This window comes from Ciconia boyciana, chromosome 1 (genome assembly GCF_034638445.1).
Source record: "Ciconia boyciana chromosome 1, ASM3463844v1, whole genome shotgun sequence".
Lineage (NCBI taxonomy): Eukaryota > Metazoa > Chordata > Aves > Ciconiiformes > Ciconiidae > Ciconia > Ciconia boyciana.
Genome location: NC_132934.1, coordinates 138,044,370 through 138,062,040, shown reverse-complemented (window position 1 = coordinate 138,062,040; position 17,671 = coordinate 138,044,370). Strand labels below are relative to the sequence as shown.

General features: G+C 43.1%; 1 protein-coding gene across 3 annotated transcripts in view; it reads right to left on the bottom strand.

Annotated features, from left to right (window-relative positions):
* ARHGAP6 (Rho GTPase activating protein 6) overlaps positions 1–17,671 on the bottom strand; it is a 339,527-nt gene that overhangs the window by 210,898 nt on the left and 110,958 nt on the right. The window contains exon 1 of one of the 3 annotated variants that reach the window (XM_072849493.1): positions 620–637. The exons of the other annotated variants lie outside the window; for them this stretch is intronic. The gene's annotated coding sequence lies outside the window, so the exon portion shown is untranslated. Of the gene's footprint in view, positions 1–619; positions 638–17,671 lie in introns of those variants that run through there. 3 annotated transcript variants of the gene reach the window in all.

Genomic DNA, 17,671 nt, shown 5'->3' with positions numbered 1-17,671 from the left:
TTTGTTGCAACAGAATGTCTCTGCCTCTCCCACAGCAAATAAGTATATTTCTACAGCCAAATCACTCCAGTTATTCTAAGAGAGCCATCACCAACTGTCAGTTATCAGAAGGGCTTAAAAGCTACAGAGAAAAATCAGAGAAGTTCAGAGCAACTTAATAAAGCTGCTAGCTATAAAACAGTTGTTAAGGTTGCACAGCAAAGCTCAGTCTGCCTCATCAGGTCCTTTCTTTCTTTCTTTCCTTAGAACAGAGATGCATTTACGACAATGCTCAAGGGAGCATTTGGAGCAAAATCCTTCTTTGCTAATAGCCCACTAATCACTAGGATTGCCATATCATATGTGCACATGCACAAAAATAACCCACAGCAGCAGTGATGTCAGTGATGACTTCACAAATGCTGAAGCTAAAATCTTCTAAGCTATGGTATCCACACTGTGTACACTTTGCTGCTGTTTCATTTACTTAACATGTCAGAGGGGGTGATGAGTAAGAACACGACTCCTTTACTGCGCAGAGAAAGAGGCAATAGTAAAGGTGATAATGCAGCTGGAAGCACATGTGAAGCCTGGCTGATAACTGCTTTCATAACAGACAGAATACATCGTTTGGTTTTACCTTGATAATGTAACTTGTCCAGTAAAGTGTCCCAGGAAGTTCAGTAATTTCCAAGAACATCCCATTGCAAACCAGGGTCTTACTCAAAACAAGTCCACTTGTACCGAGAAACAACTGTGAAGAATGTTATTGCACAAGCCAGGATATGTGTATACCCCCTGCTTAGAGCAGATGCAATAAATCCGGCATTTCCTGAAAGCATCAGACCCACTGGGTCTATGTGGGCCTGCCCAGCAAGTCTTGGAGCAGTAAATTAAAAAATGAGTAAAGTCACCAGTATATGAAGTCATCAGTGAACACAGAAGCAGGTATGTGGAGTTTATCTGCATTTACCCACAAGTATGGCACTGAGATCAAGGCGCAGGGAAAACACTGGATTTAACTGAATCTGGTGCTACACAATTACATGGCAGTTCATTTCAGGCTGGGGAATGCTTCAAAAAGTTGTAGAAAAATCCACAACTGTTACCCTGACAAAGTTCCCAGTCAGGAAACAGTATACGTCTAGAGAAACCCAGAAGCAGAATGATCTTGAGCATAAGTAGTGAAGTCAGACTTGGGCCTTGCCCAGGACTGCAGGTAACCAGAAATACATGGAGAAGTGAACCATCAGAGTGATCAGTAAGTTGGCTTGAACAGAAAATTATTGTTTTTTTTAAACACTACTCCCCCCCCCTCAAATAATCCTAAATAAAGGTTTTAAACAAAAATTACAAATTTCTCAATGTGCTCATCTTTTCATTCTATGCACAATTTTAATTTGAAAACATGTAATTTACAGATGGTTCATTAATTTAGAGTCCCAGATCAATTATAAAAAAGAAAAATAACTTTCCATTTACTTAAACCACTTGAAAGGTATTTAATTTCATTTGTGGTTATTTAAGGTGCATTACTGTGTATAGTTTCAACAGCATCATTCAGGTGAATATAGATATGGAGCTGCATAGGTAGTAGGCAACAGAGCTCATGAAGTGTTAAGAATGTTTCATTTTCTTCAGTCAACAAAATCTTTTCTAATACAATAATTTTCATGTTACAGTTCTTAGAAAAATCTCAAGAATTAGAGGTGTGCATGAATTATAAGCATCCATCTTATAAAAAAAACTGTATTTCTGTCTTTTTTCCATTTTAAAATGAAGTGAAAGGCTGGAAATGTGACATATTCCACTGAATAGACATTTCTGAGAAATAACAGCCTGTCATGCCACCTCCCTGGATAGCTGTCACTCAGCATATCAAGCAGCCTGCCTTGTTCATAGCCTACCTACTGCACTGGATGGGTAGGAGGAAAAAGCAGGCTTTACCTCCATCAAGAATTGCACCAGGATTGCATACATCTCCAGGGATATTTTGATTGCAACATACAAGATTTCTCTGCCCAAAAGCTCTCCTAAACATTGTGGTCAGCACATATGCACACATGTGCACACACAGAGATACTGTTAGGTACAGGTGGGGGTGCACAGTTGTCAGACCAAGCAAAATCCTTTTGAAGTTATCCGTGTGAGGTGCAGGGAAATGATGATAAAAATGGAAAGCCAAGGGGATCATCTTTAGGATGACAACACTATTAGAGCACATCTTCTACGCAAAAGACTGGAAAAACCTTGGAAAAAGCCACAGACCACCCTTGTAGACTTTTTTTCCCATACAACAAGAGGTCTACAGATACAGAATGGAGGTCAGGTAAGGGCTGCATAGGAAACAGTGGCTCACCAGCGTTCCCAGAGATATGGTTCCAGCTACAGCTAAAGGGCTCAGATTATTGTGTCAGTAAATTACAAAAATCAATTCAGGAACAAAGCTAAGGCTAATAGAATTTGCTCCTAAATAAGCAAAGCTCTGTTATCCCCTCTTTGAGCCATCGTGCTCACAGGTAGACACAGGAACTTGCAACTTCTCTGGTGAGCAGTCCTGGAAATCGCACAGAACAAACATGCTGTTTGCCTGATCTAAATACCCTCCGACCTAATCCACATTATTTTAACTGGCTGTTCTCTACTGTCATGGCAGTTGGCAGTACCTGGCTACATCCAAGGCCTCTGCTTGAAGGTCACAAGTCTTTGATGTTCCACCCTACAGGAAGAGGGGTCAGCACATCTCGAGTGGGACGGTGCCAACAGCCTCCTGCTGAGCCCAGGTGGCCACGCGGGCTTAGTTCGCAATACTCAGACACCTGGAACATTTTCCTGTAATGGGAATCTTTCATCTCGTAAGTACGAGATTATTGATAGAAACTTGGGTAAATCCCTAGCCCTTTGAGCTGCAAAGAGCGCTTGCAAAGCTCTGACTCACTGCATGCTGGTGGCACAGTGTTTGAACTAGCTCTGCTGACAGCCTGCAACAACAGCTGAGAGAGGTGCGACCTTTCTCAGTTCAGAGCAACAGGCTGTTAATTTTGAAAGCCAGCAATAAACGAACGTCAGCTTTGTTAGCAACCTAATGAAATTACCTGAAGTAAGAGGGAAGATCATGATCTGAAGTAAGCAGCTTGAGTAGCTTATGAACAGAACTTACGATAATGTCAGCGGGGGTTTTTTCCAGATATTCCCAGCCAGGAAAAAGAACATTGAATTCTGCATCTCAAGTCCAGTCTCCTACTGCCCACATCACGCAAAACCTTCTGTAAACTACCCAAGCGCACAGGCAGAACTAGGTAAGCATCTCCACTTCACTCATTGGGAAGCTGGTGCCAAATTTTGCTCCTCTGACGGTTAGAAATTTTTTCTAATTTCCAGTCTGAATGTGTCCTCCTTCAGATCATCTGTTTATACACTGAGACAGCCCTTTAACTGAAACAGTCCTAAGCATTCCCTGATTTTTATCCTCCAGACAGGTAGTAATAAAATCCTCTCAGGCTTTGTTTTTCTAAACCAAACAGCCAAACTCTTGATCTCACCTCCTTAGGTACTCTGTTCCTCATATTGCACTACTTCCATTTGTCTGATTTGCGAAATAATCCAGCTCCTTCCTTCCCCTTAAGAAAGGGATATCTTAATCCTCCTTTCTGTTGATTAAAACTCCAAGCTTTGGGTCATCAGCATATTTCATTAGTACAGTTCTTTTATTCCAAAGGTCTGTTATACTGAATTGGTCCCACAACCAACAGGAATTTCTCTGGTAACTTCCCTCCAGCCAACGTTTCTGCTTTCAGCACTAATTGTTGTCATATCCCCATTAGCCAATTCCTTACTCATCTCAGATTTTTTTCCTACTGATCTGACTCACTGTATATAGCAATTCTCCATGTAATAAAAATATTAAGGTCAATTAAAGAACTATACATAAAAAAAAATCTTATTAAAGGAAAAGCTCAGGCAAATACTTCATTAAGTCATCTTCCAGAACAGACAGAGCCATAACAGACTAAAAGTATCTGCTAACCAGCCTGTCCTCCAATGGGGACTACTAGGTCCACTTTTCCTTTTCCCTCTGTCTCCTCTTCCTCCTCCTCACAGAAAGTGAGTGTGAACACAGCTTTAACCTCAGCTGGGGTTACCTCCATTGCAGGAGCACTTGTGCCAAAGCTGATTTGGAAGGATGTTGGCTGCTCAGCTAAAACTGCGGCTGAAGGTATTTTTATGCCAACATTTGACAGTTTCCACTCAACTGTCAAACCTTTTCTTCTGCTCCCGCTGCTGTGAGGATATCCGTCTCCAGTTGGGAGATGGAGTGGGGAGGGAGGGACCACTAACTTCTTAGACTGCTGGAGCAGGGTTTGCGAGAGCATCTTCTACAACATGCTAGAGATGGTATTTGAAACCAAGCTATCCAAGTCAGAAGATGCAGTGAATTAAAGCCAGTCAAGGGCACAGTTCCATTTTACAGGTAATGGTGAAGTGCCACCAAGATCTGCAGTGTGCCCCTGCTCAGCCCACCACCGCTAGCACCAGCTCCTGCCTGAGCTTGCAGTGAGATGATATTAGGAATTCCCACAGAAGAAAAACTATCAATCACTTCATTTTTTTTCAGAAGGTTGTTTCTCTCTCTCAACCAGTTTACCAGTGCCAGTGAAGCAGTTTAAAACTTTACTGAAATAAGCATATCCATCAGGCAGTTGTGCTGCCTGCAAAACCAATTTTAAAACAGATTTAAATAGAAGCCATGCAACTTTTTTTGGTGCAAATGGAGCCTGTGGGCCTAGATGATGGTTGGTGCTCCTATCCCCAGCTGTCTAACTTGTCCTCTTGCCATACGCTATTTTCCCTGTAACAAAACGGGATGTGTCTCTGCTCAGATGGCCTGGCAGGAGACAGGGCTGGCTGAGCAGCATCATCCTACTTTTAAAGTCATGCCAGCAAAATGCAGGAGGGATGTCTACTGGAGGATCTGGGTTGGGATAATTAAAGATGTAGCTACCATTTCCTTCGGAGAATGACTGGAAAGCTATCCTGGCCATACATTAATCATATGTCCATTTAACTCTTGCACCTGCTTCTAGAGAAGCTATGTTAAAAGCTAATTTTCTTTTTTTCAAAGGAATGTATTTTTTGTATGTAGCAATAAGGAAAACATGAGACCTTGGCGAGACCAGTTTCAGGTAAGTATCCTTAGGTACTTGCATATATCTTGAAAAACTGGGTTGCAAATCCTGGGGAATAAGCTTGCTGCAAAGATAACACATTTTTTATTATTGTCTTTTTGGTACTGATGCCTCTCAATGCCTCACAGAACTGAAAAAAAACCCCAGCTTTAGAGGTTGAAATAATACTTAATGAATTATTGTACTTAACAAGAAAATTCCTGAATTCTTTGAATTTGTTCTTATTGAACTTGAATCATCTCACCCAGATACACCAATTGGTTTCCTGACAGTTCAGAGATAATGAGTGGCAGCAGTAATTTACTACCTGTAAGAAAGAGCCTCAGTACAGTGACAGAACTTCTGCAGCATGTGTGGCCTTGTGTTGTCTAAGATAGCGCACCAGAAATATTAAAATGGTCTGGGAGACTGAAACCGTTGAACCCTCAGAATAAAAAAAAATGTACATTAGGAATGAAAATATTTCCTGTGTTCCTAGCAGAACTTTAAAAGCACACAAATACTCTAGGCTGTCAGTTTGCAGCTGAAAATAAGTTTTTCTCACACAATATGTAATTTCAAATGAGATATGCTAACATTTTTAATTCATGTGCTTCCTTCTGAAGATTTCTGGTGACAAAACTGTGAATGCTGTTAGGAACATTAGGAAGTCTTGCCATATCACTTATTCTACGTGTCTGAGTAAAAGACTTGAGCCACCCAAGAAGTGCAATAATCTCCCAGTACACATTGTTTGAAAGGCTGTATTGTTTTCATGCAAAAGGGTGAAAGTGGAGAAGATCATGTTTATGTACTTAGTGTACATTCTTGACGCACAACCAGGAAACTCCTCTTAAGGTATTTCCAAACCCATCTCCAAATAATATTCAGTACTGTAAATCCCACTCACATGTAATCCTGCTCATAATCTGAGATGAATCACGATCCTCTGAAATCAGAGAAAGTCACCGGGATTGTTTTGCTGAGCAGCTACAAAACACTGCGAATTCAGGCTAGAACTATGTACGAAAATATAAATTAGAAACTCTTAATCACATCAAACCTTTTATATGAATATAAATGGCTAGAGCCAATTGTGCCACATTTGACACACGTAGCACATGGTGCACATGGTGGACCCAGCAGAGTCATCCAGCAGTACCTCCCCGAGCTTTGCACTCTCAGGGGCCCCTGTATGCCCTCATGCCACACATACTCTTGGTTTTATGCTATTTAAAAATACTCTGGATGGCTGTAACGTAGCCACCTCTTTTTTTCATACACTTTGCTACTATTTTTCTTTGTGTTTTTTTCTTCCTAAATTCAATGACAAAAGGCGAGAGGAGATGCAGGGTCAAGTGCTATGTGGTGTGGTGAATCCAGCCAGTATGTGCCAGTTAGCCTCAGGGCACATCTTGGTTTATTTCACCTTTGAACTAAACACAGATGTAGGCTTGGGGGCATATATACTGCAAAGCTAAAAATGCACACACAGTGTGATTCCCGTGCAGTTTAGGAAGGTCAATCTCACGATGTCAGTCAGAGGATTGGACTATGGCACCTTCCACTTCACATATCCTGTACTTGGCCAAATAAGAGCGAGGTCCCTCTTTCTGTGGGCTAAATCCATACCCAAAGTCTTGAGTTAAAGCAACATGGAAGGGTACCAAAAGAAGACTTGCTCCCAGGGCCACACCTCTACAAAATTAATCCTTTGGCAGCAACACCGGCATAAAGGAATTTTGGTCCCCAGCTCCCTGCTGCCTCATTCCCTCCTCTGCGCAAGGCTGAGCACTATCACCCCCCATGGTGCCGATGCATCTGCTTGCGGGATTGCACTGGGAAACAGGTCGTTCTGCAGCCCTGCCTAGTGCCTACCGAGGCCATGGACATTTCTGGGCATAGCAGGGGTAGGGAAGAGGAAGCCAGTGCCAGAGGATGGCCCGAGTTTGGATATTTAATCAGAAAGCTCTTTCTCAGCACAGTTTACAGGGCTGATCTGTTCTCAAATCCTTCTGGTTAGAAAGCGTAGAAACTTGGAGGGGAAAATCCAATGTAAAAAGTGAGGATTCTGTTTCCCTCTCCCACATTCAAAAACTCTCAGAAATACCACCTTTATTTTGCTTTCCACTAACTCCATCCCAGAATACAAAACCTAGAAATATCTCACAAGAAGCTGAGCTTCTGGTCCCTGCATTTTTCTCATTTATCTATCTTTATTTTTTCCTATTTGTTAATTTTTCCTATCATTTCATTGGCTTAATTTTTGTATAAATATTATAAATTCTAAACTTGTGTAAATATTTGTGATACAAATATTATAATTTACCATGGCAAATTATTTCTAAGTAAAAGCTGGTCTCAATCCAGTGTCTCACATTAGTGCTGGAGACAACTGAAAAAGCAGAAGATGCTGTATAGAATCAGGTTTTGTTTTATACAACATACCATCTTTTCTGTTCTGGACCATCCAGCCTCGCCAAGAGTGACTTCAGCTGGAAAATATCCTGGTAGGGAGACATACTTGTAACTTCAGATACCATGAAGCACAAGTCTGAAACTTCAAATTTCAGCACTCTGTCCATAACAGTAAGGGGCAAAAGAACTCCACTTCAGCTGAAAGATAAACTTAAATAAAGCTAAATAAAAATATTATTGCATAGTAGTCCAGCTAACAAGCAGTAACAGAGAAACCAATTAAGTGAAATTAAAGCAAGCTTAACTCATTTACAAAATGTAAAGAGAACTGAAGATTGATGAGGGGGTCAACTAAATGTAATGAACTTCCCATTTTGTGTCAGGTTTGTTTCTCTGGTTGTACGTGCCTCAGCACTGACTGGGTTGAACAAAACACCACAAGAAAGACTGGTTTTCTGACAGCTTACTTTCGAAGAATGTAAGGCCATGAAATCCTGCGCAATGGCATATATTTTCATTCCAGGTTTTTCCTTAAAAACAAAAAAAACGCATTTCAACTTGTGGATATGTCTGGATTTTCAGACCTTCAAAGCTTGGTTACTGCCAGCCTAAATCTCTAGATGTGTTTGTTTCCAAATGTCCAAAAGACTGCAAAAGACTAAACCCACCTGCAGATCAGAGGAAGGAAGGGATTGACTTGTACACAGCAAGTAATGCCTACTGCTTACTAGCACAGTACCTCGACACCTGAAGAGACATTAAAGCACCACCAATTAAGACTGATGTTCCCTATGCTAAATGCGCTCCTGGAAAGTCCTCTCTTTAAGCGCAAGCAACTAATTCTTTTGGTTTTTTTCTTAAAAAACACAGTTGTTGTCAGAACATGAGGTTTGGAAAATAGACCAGAAGTTATGACAGTGAGTGAGCATCCTGGTCAACCAGTCCAACAAATAAGCGTATTTTTTGTGGAGAAGGACAGGAGCAGTGGTAAGAGCCCTTACATGACTGGAGGGACCACACAGCTGTGATGTATGAGAATACACCATGGCAGGCAATAATCAGTGGCAAGGGGGCTCACATCATCTTTATTCTTCTTCATAGTGAATCCTCAGCTGGCAGATATCGGAGTTCCTGTCATTGTTGCCAAGACTGCTGACAGATTTAGCATTGAGAAGTCATTGAGAGGACACAGGAACAAACCTGACACTAGAAATCAGGTTTCTCCTCCCAGGTGAGTGCTTGCTGTTTTGTTGAGGGGAACCTTACCCTGCTTTTCCCCCTACTCTGGAGTATTAACACTCAGCGACAGCTGTTTACTTGAGTGAGCGTTGTCCTCAAAGGTAAGCCTCAACCTCCTGACTGCAGAGACACGTCAGTTTGAAAGTACCTGGCTAAGAAGAGATCAACCAACCAAACCTCTGAAGTAGTTTAGCAATGAAAAATTAAGCACTTGCTAGTACAAGTGCATTTGTACCACAGCCCATTTGCAACAAGAATGTTGTTACAAAAAAACTGAAACACAGAAATTTGGAATGAGATGTTTCCTGAAAAGAAGCACAGTGCAGGACAGAAAAGTATCACATCCTGAGGAAGTAACATATCGCAATATCAGAGAGAAAAGGTTTAAAAGCTGATGATTCAAGGGGGAAACAAAAATGGTTTTGGTAGACACGACAAAATTAATAACTGATATGAAATTAAATACATAACATTATGAGGAATGTACAACACCAGTGACTGTTCTATAGCAGCAAGGACAAGCAGACAGACCTCTGTTTACCTTTATCTATTGTTTTACAAGGCTCAAACAGGGTTGATGCCCCAGAATACAAATAACTATATTGCATCCATTTCCCAAAGAGCGTACCATACCACCTCCTGGTAACACAATGGGAGCTACATTCTACTCCTTTAGGGCTGGCTCCTAAACACACTCAAATAACTAGAAATTTCTCCACTACTGTCACCAGGCTTTGAAATGCTGCCACTGGTCAATGCTGGCACATAATGATGGATATGGACTGTTGAGCATGATATTCATGCTCATCAGCATGAGTTTAACCGCCATCTCCTACTTTCTCACTGCTGTGACAACATCTCACAGATGAGCAACACAGTGCAGTGCTGCTTGTGGGACACATCACCTGCTCAGCCTGCTGCATCATGTGCTCTTACCGCTCTGTTCTTCCACCTCTCCAGCTGCATACTTGGAGGCAGTAATTCTCAATTATCTTCCCTTCCCAGAGCAGTATGAGATCAGTGTACAAAATGCAATCTCTTCACAAGAGGTTGCTTACACAGGCATGTCTGCTTGGTTATGGGAAAGAATACCTCTGTGCACAGGTTTGCCTGTTTCCCACTGAGAGCCACATCTATGCCAGCTACAAATGAAGATGTTTTCCTGATTTGTTTAAGCCAATTTTAGCGTAACTGCTTCCTAAAGTGATGGTCACACCTTCCCATCACGTCTATACTCATGTTCCCAGTCTCCTCCTCATTGCAACGCTAAAAACTGTGTGACTGTGTGATAAAGGAAATGACTTGCTGAACATTCACCCAGCAGCAAAAAAGCCGCAAAAGATGAGTTTTCAGCCGGATCAGTTTTCTGATCTAACAACTCACTATGCAGCTGTGTCTTTACTGAGCGCTGACACACAGGAAGCAGAACGAACACCGACTGCCTTAAAGAAATCATGAAATTGCAACCTAACCAGACCTACTTTTGAAGTACTGTAACAGTGGCTGAAAGTTTCATTGTAGGTGGGTCCCCAGAGCTCAGAGTATCAGCCCAGTTAAGGGAGTGGTGCTAGGCCGTAACCTTCACCTGCAGGACCGCAGGACCGCAGGGTCTGATGGGTGCAGTGCAAACAGGCCCCCGGGCTCCCTTCAGAATTAAGTTAAGAGTGTCTGTGTCACGTTATATAATAATAGTGTTGTACAAAGGAAGAGCACAAAAAAGCAGTTATTGTTATCTGAAAGTCATGATACAAACAGTCCCCTGAAAACAGCAAGGTCGATGGTCTGTGAGAAGCAAGGAAACTGGACCTTTTTGCAGATGTTTTGCTTCTGTGCAGCATCATTACTCAGATATCATCATACTTTAATTTCAGGGAATGGTTGGCTCTGACATTTTTGCAGCTTTGTGTTTTTATTTTTTGTACATTCAGAAATGCTTTTCTGTGAGGTTCAGCATTGCCTTATTAAATGCCTAATCCTGTAGGGCATGGCAGACACAATTATTAACATTAAATTTCTGGCATTAAATCTAGCCACACAATTCTACCTAATGTTAACTTTTGCTTTTGTCTAATTTAGTCCGGATTGAACGACACGACAATGGCAGTAAAATTACAAACATCCTAAAACTAAGCACATATCAAAAGGTACAAAACCTACAAGTAAAACACTTTGCAGAAGCACTCACTTAAGAGACATAACTTGTGCCTAGCCTTGTGCCAAAGACAAGGAGATGCTGCCTCCACAAGAAGTCAAATGTGACGTTTCTTTTCTCCGTAGGAAGACTGTATCCCATGGGGGGGACACCATCCAGCCCCCTGGGGCTCCCCTCACTCTGCCCAGAGCCCAGGACACCACGTCAGCCCCCCAGGGCCGTCAGCCCCTACCCCAGTGATGCTGCAGCAGGGCCGGTCTCAGCTCCCCACAGCCCTGCCCTGCCCGGCCATGGGCCCCACCGAGCCGGGCCCATCCATGGGCCCACGTCCTGGCCCGGCCTCGGCCCGTCCCCATCCCCAGGGAGGTGCCCGATGCCCGGGGCTGGGGCTGCCCCGGTGCCCCCGGCTGCCCTGCGCCTGGCTGGGGCTGGGACGGGCCCTGGCTGCCAGGCCCTGCCCTGAGACCCCGGCCTGGGGGAACCCCCGGCCCCCACAGGGCCCTGGCATTTAGGATAAGAACTAGGGCAGGAGTACAAGCCTGCCAGTAGCAGGTCTGGTTTAAGCCTCCCTTGCTCCTGGGTGCTCATTGCTATATGCCTGCCGGAGGTTTGCAGGTGACACCATTTGTGAACACAGATCTGCCCAGCAGCCTCTACAGTGAGAGGAAATGGAAGCAAGAGCGTGGGTTAAAAACCATTTGTTCCCCATCCCAGAAATGTCTTTTAGCAAGCCAGTTTACACTTCTGGAGATGCCGTGGCAAAATGAAAACAGCACCAACATGGCGTAACACTGGGGTGCTGACACACTGATCGCCTGCACCAGTGGGCTGCCTAGTTAATGTCAGTTCTCCAGTTCCCTAAACACTAACTTTGGTACCCAAAATGTCACCCCAATAATGAGAGTTACAACAGCTCAAGTTAGGACTCCGGTGAGTTCACATTTAGAAAATTAGATTGTAACAAAGGCCTATTTAAAAGGTGTGAGTGCAGCTCCTCACTGATTTTAATTACATCAATCCCCACAAATGCCTCCCCCTGTTTTTCCCAGTCTCCTTTTAACGCGCTGCAGTCACAAGGGTGATGCTCACGACGCTGGAAGGAGGGTGGCTGACAGTAGCGTTATCTTTAGGCTGGCCTCTGGATAACCCAGTGAGACAAAACTGGGAGGTCTGCCTGGGAATGGGAGCAATCTCTCTCCCCCCACCCTTATCAGGCCATAAAATTGGGGCGGGCGGCTTCTTCGCCTTTCCTATTGTCTCGTACCTCCACGCTGAACGGGAATGTCAAAAGCAAACGCGTTATGTTAGCAAGCGAGGGTTCATCGGCCGAGACGCGTGCCACAGAAACCAAAGGGCCCCGACGTGAGGAGCCGACTCCTCCCAGCCAGAGGGGTTGGTCAGGAGCCAGATGGGGTCCTGAGCACCCCCCGAGCCTCCCACCCCCCACGCATCCTCCTGCTTCCTCTGGGGTCCCCCCTACCGAAACTGAGGCATTGCTTGCTGGGCTTGTACTCAACTAACACACTGCTGCCTAACCTACTCCATGCTAATACACTGCTGCCTAACCTACTCCATGCTAATACACTGCTCCCTAACCTACTCTATGCTCCCTAACCTACTCTGTCCTCTCTGGTGACTCTGCCTTTCTGTTGCTTGGGCATTTTTAAGGCCCAAAAGGCTGCTGTTACCGTGGCTGGCTGTAACACGGGTCATATTTTTCCCCCAGACACCATCGTATGTATCTTGTTTCTGTGCTCTCACCTGCTGTATTATGACTGGTGTCCAACACTGTAAAGTACTTGCTAAGGGGCCGCTGAGCCACCCTGAAGGCTTGCTGCCAGAAAGCAAGGGGCTCCTTTCCTCCCTCCCCAGGACCAGGCAGTGCTGTACCTGCACTCCTCTCCGCTCTTCCTGCACGGCACTGGTGCTCGGCACACTCATCAGTGAGCCTTAACTCATTAGGACGGCAGAAAGCTATCCTGCTTTTTCAATGGATCCGTTATGTTTCTAAAATTGCAGGAAGAGACTCATGGTAAGTCATGGAGAGATTTCTGTCCTCAGCCCTGATGCTGAGCTTGATTTTTGGTTGCACAGACCATGACAAGCCACCCCGGAGGGCAGGCCAGCCCCTCTCTGTATCTGTGAGCTCATCTGAATTACTTCACCACAGTACTGATGCCAGGGAAGCAGCAAATACGTCCTGCAGAGGGAAAAGCCCCACGAAAGCCTTTCCTAGGCAGCCCCAGGTCAGCTAGTGAAGCAGACCAATGCACTGACCTAGATTTAAAATGTTAGCCTGTGTTTGCGCTGGCTCTCTTTTAACTGGGAAGGCAGCTCAGGGTGAGCCAGCTCATGGCGTGGCCTCCTGATGTGGCACAAGGGGGACAATCTGTCGACCTGCTGGTGGAGGAGAAGCAGGGACATCGAGTCAGAGCCACTGCAGTGCACAGCGGTCCCTCCTACGTGGCGACCTGTCCACCTGGACACTCGTCATGAAACTCGCATGGTTCATAAGCCCGTGGTTAGCTAAATACAGGGTGCTCCTTTGCCACAAGGAGAAAAAGATGAGTAATCCACAAATTCCACTGGGAAAGAGCCAGTTTAGCTCTTTGCTTTCCCCATTAGCCTTGATGACTAATATGAGAATCCCAGATTCTCAACAAAACAAAGTTTGTGTATGGCTGGTGCACATCAGGGCCTTAAGAGCACATCAAGGCTGAACTTCCTACTTCTCTGTGATAATTAGGTTTGGTTGTAGTAATTTAGATTCTTGAAGGAGTTCCCGTCCCTTATACTGAAATTGTTCAGCACTGAAAGTTTTTGGGCTCTGAAAGTGCAGTAAGAAGTCATAGTTTTTGAAACACCCAAGGGGTAGCTTGATGCTTCCCAGATCATTCTGAGTGAAAAGTGACTAAAAATGGTACCTCAGCGTTCAGTAGCAGTCGATAACCTGATACCCAAATTAAGTCTTGTTCACTTTGGGTTAAATAGCTGTTTGTCCTAGCCTTGCAAATCCTGCCTGAAATCAGCAATGTGAGTTGGTTTCTTTTATTCTAATGAATTATCAGTGGCACTATATGGGGCATTATTCTGGAATAATTATACATAAGCTAACTCAAACAGTCATGCAGAAAACTATCCAGGGACAGCTACTTCTCAATTGACATCTCACTCTACCTTGTCTGGTAGAACAAGCTTGAACACTGCAATTTTGTAATGAGGCCCAAGACAATTTAATTTCCTCACTGGCAAAATGAGGAGTTTCCGGTCCACTCTATTTCAGCCACCTTCTTCTCTCTAAAATGCTAGACGAATAACCTGGGTTAAAAAAAAAAAAAAAAGTAGGGGTTTTCCTTTTTTTTTTGGCTAGGTTTGAGAGCTGAACTGGTTCACCATAAAGAAATGCCAAGACCTGCGGAGGAGGGGGAAGACAATGCAATTGGGTCAGGGAAGGAGGATCAAGGGAGGAAAGAGTGAGCCTGTCCCTTCTGGCAGAGGTGAGCTCTCAGTCTGACCCACTCATAAGATGATTTAAGAGCACTGTGAGCCAAGATAGGTCCTTAGTTAAGGGTTTTTGCAGTCCCACATATGCTCACATTTAAGATGCTGCTTTCCCTGAGCCCTAATTTTATTCACTTGTGCCAAGCTTAAAAGGTGTTTCACTGTTGCATCATGGCAAGTGCATTTCTGTGCGAATTTGACAAGCAGAGAAATAACTCTCCTTTCCTCATATGATCCTAATCTCTGGCAAGAAACTGGAGAAAATCTGTTTCCACAAAATGACTACGATAAGTGCAAATAATTCAGTGCCATTTTCATAGCAATGTGCTTTCAGCTATCATTAAGTCTGTGTGAGAAAAAAACCCACAAAACTACTGGAGCACACCGAACCCCAATTGGAGGTTTTACTGTATCTGTCATGTTCCATTGTACGTTTAAAAAAACCACCAAACTTTTTGGTATGCAGAACTGTTGTATTCAGAAAAGTTAGCCAACATAATTCTTCAAGAAATGTACACATATATAAGCTGACTTCTACATACTGAACTAATTTAATTGATCTCACTGCAATTATCCATGTGCATTAAATGTAGGGTTATGTAAGTATTTGAAAGACTGGGACCTAAACTAGCATGTTGCAGCTCCTTTGGAACTACTTGGGACTGAGGAGAAAGAGGAGGAACAAGTGGATAAAGAAAATACTGCAAACTCCTAATTTCCACACAAACCCTTAAGGAGAAAGAGCACAGTGAAAACAGACAACTATGTTATGCAGTCTTTGGACAGTGATGTGTGCTCAGTCTAAAATGGGAGAGACCATCAATTTTAAAGGCCTCCTTCCCGGTAATATACACATTCATCTTCGTGAGTATCTAAGAGAACCAGTTTAGGCTTTTTAGTCCTGCAGCGAAGACTGCTATTCTAAACAGCGTGTCCTTCACAGCTCGCTACTGGACTTGTTCCCTTAGGAAAGATCACATCGGTGCCAAGTTCTTCAGTTCCACACTCTTTTCATTGAACTCCACTAGGAACCTTTTAACGTCACTCTTCCACACAAGAAGGTTATGGAACAATGAAACATGGAAGAACATCCAGTGCTTGGGCAGTGAGAGGTAATGACATCAGGTTGGCCTGCTGCCTAATGAGAAACTAATTTCTTTCCAAAAGGGTATGACCGCCCACGTTAACTCACTACTCCCCCTCTCTCATACCCCTTACTGTTTAAGGAGCTATAACTATGACCTTAGAAGACAGTTCTCCTTTGCTAAAAAAGCAGTACCTATAATACAAGGTACTGATAATAGAAGATGCAAAAGAAGTATGGGACTCCCATGGATTTTAAAAGAACATGGATGCTTCCTGAGTGAATTACAAATCAGATTGCCACACACTTTTAATTTTCTCATTCAAAATCTTTCCTACCAGTACTTCAGATCTTTACTGGAATGTAAAGGATATTATCATTTATTCGGCATCCTGGTGTTTATCAGCCACTGCTATTTTGCTCTTACGGTAGTCTTAAAATATATATTATTAACTGTATTTATATAAGGCCTATTATTTTATGCATGGCTGTAAACCTCATGAGAAAATTGTGACTATGCGTGATTTCAGCTTAGTCAGAATTCCCCCTGGTAACCTACTGGGAATCAGTGCAGCTGGAACTGGACTGATTTCCACCTGTACCTTTATTTTCTGTGAGGTCTCTGCTTCCCCAGCTGGAGAAAGCAAAATACATCAGGCTTCTCATCCTAAACGTAGAGGAGACGATGAACAATATGTTGTGAATTAAGTTGGAGAGAGCTCTCAGAAGGAAGACTTGGCTTTCATCTCACACTTCCACTGAATGGGGAGCTGTGCAGAGGCATTGACAACTCAGCAATGCGAGACGGGAGAGAAAGGACCCAGGGACAGGAGCTCAAAGACTACATGCTACTGTGGGAAGACAGTAACAGGAGATGAAAGAGAAGCTGTATGATGAAGAGATGCAGGGGTAAGGAACTGAGTAGACAGCCAGGACTGGTAGACAGCCATTTTGAGACAACTTACTGGGTGTATCCAATGCATTTCAGGAGGCATTTCCTTAAGTGTATGAGCAGACAAATGAAATACTCTTCTTCCAGGAGGAATGAGAAAACAAGTAAGACCAAAATACACTTGAAATTAGAAAAAATACCCTAGTTTTGTAAAGCTAATATTATTTTAGTCATTATTTTAAACCAATGTGTTTATATTTTGGTTTGTCTCATACATTTCAAGTTCACAGGCAAAATATTTATTTTTCAGTACATTATTAATATGTGGTATTTCTCTGCCATGTGTTTTACTTCAGTATTACACATAATTTCTGGATTTAAAATTTGGTTTCCAAAGTTCCTTTGGTTTTGAACTTGCAATGGCTTCTGCCATCATCCTTTACCTCAGAAAAGTATTTTGAAGATGTGTTCCCCAAACACTAAACCTACAGCACTTTAACCAGTATTCAGCAAGAAACTCTTCTGCGGCTTAAGTTTTCAATCCAATTCTCTTTCAAACAGTGTGAAAAAGCATTCATAGCATTTATAGTATTCCCTGCCCTCACAACCCACACTTTACAATATTTTTGTTGGAGGCAAGAAGAAGGAAACATACAGAATAACCGCATTGAAAAGAGCCATGGTTTAACATTATAAAATGCTAATTTTGCTTCATCTGCCACAGCATATAAATGCTACTGTATCCAGTCCAGTGGCAGAAAACATTAAAAGTGTTGGTATTTTTATAGTGCTTTCTATCTTAAGATTGCTGGCTTAAATTAGACACCAAAAATTGCTAGTCCCTTTAGAAAAACTAGAAGGATTTTAAACAAGGTGATTTGTTGCAGACCACCTTTTCTGGAAAGCATACAGTAATCCATGCCTTTTTAAAGGTGCTTCAAGCTGGGCAAACAAAATCACCTATGACTATTCTTTAATGCCTCTGGATACTTGAAAACAAATGCAATTTTTCATTGCCAAATTGAGTTCTTGAAGGCTGCAGCCCTATCATGCAGCAGTGGAGTATCAAGGGGGACAGGGGTGTATAAGATTAGGTTGATGGGAAAGCTATTACATACCCCCAAGTGCCCTGTTACAACTTACTCATGAATATACGGGGAATCTGCCAAGTCAGATTTCTGGACTTCCCTACCCCGAGGCTCCCAAGTGTTTTACTTCCATGGGAAGGCTGACCTGTTAAA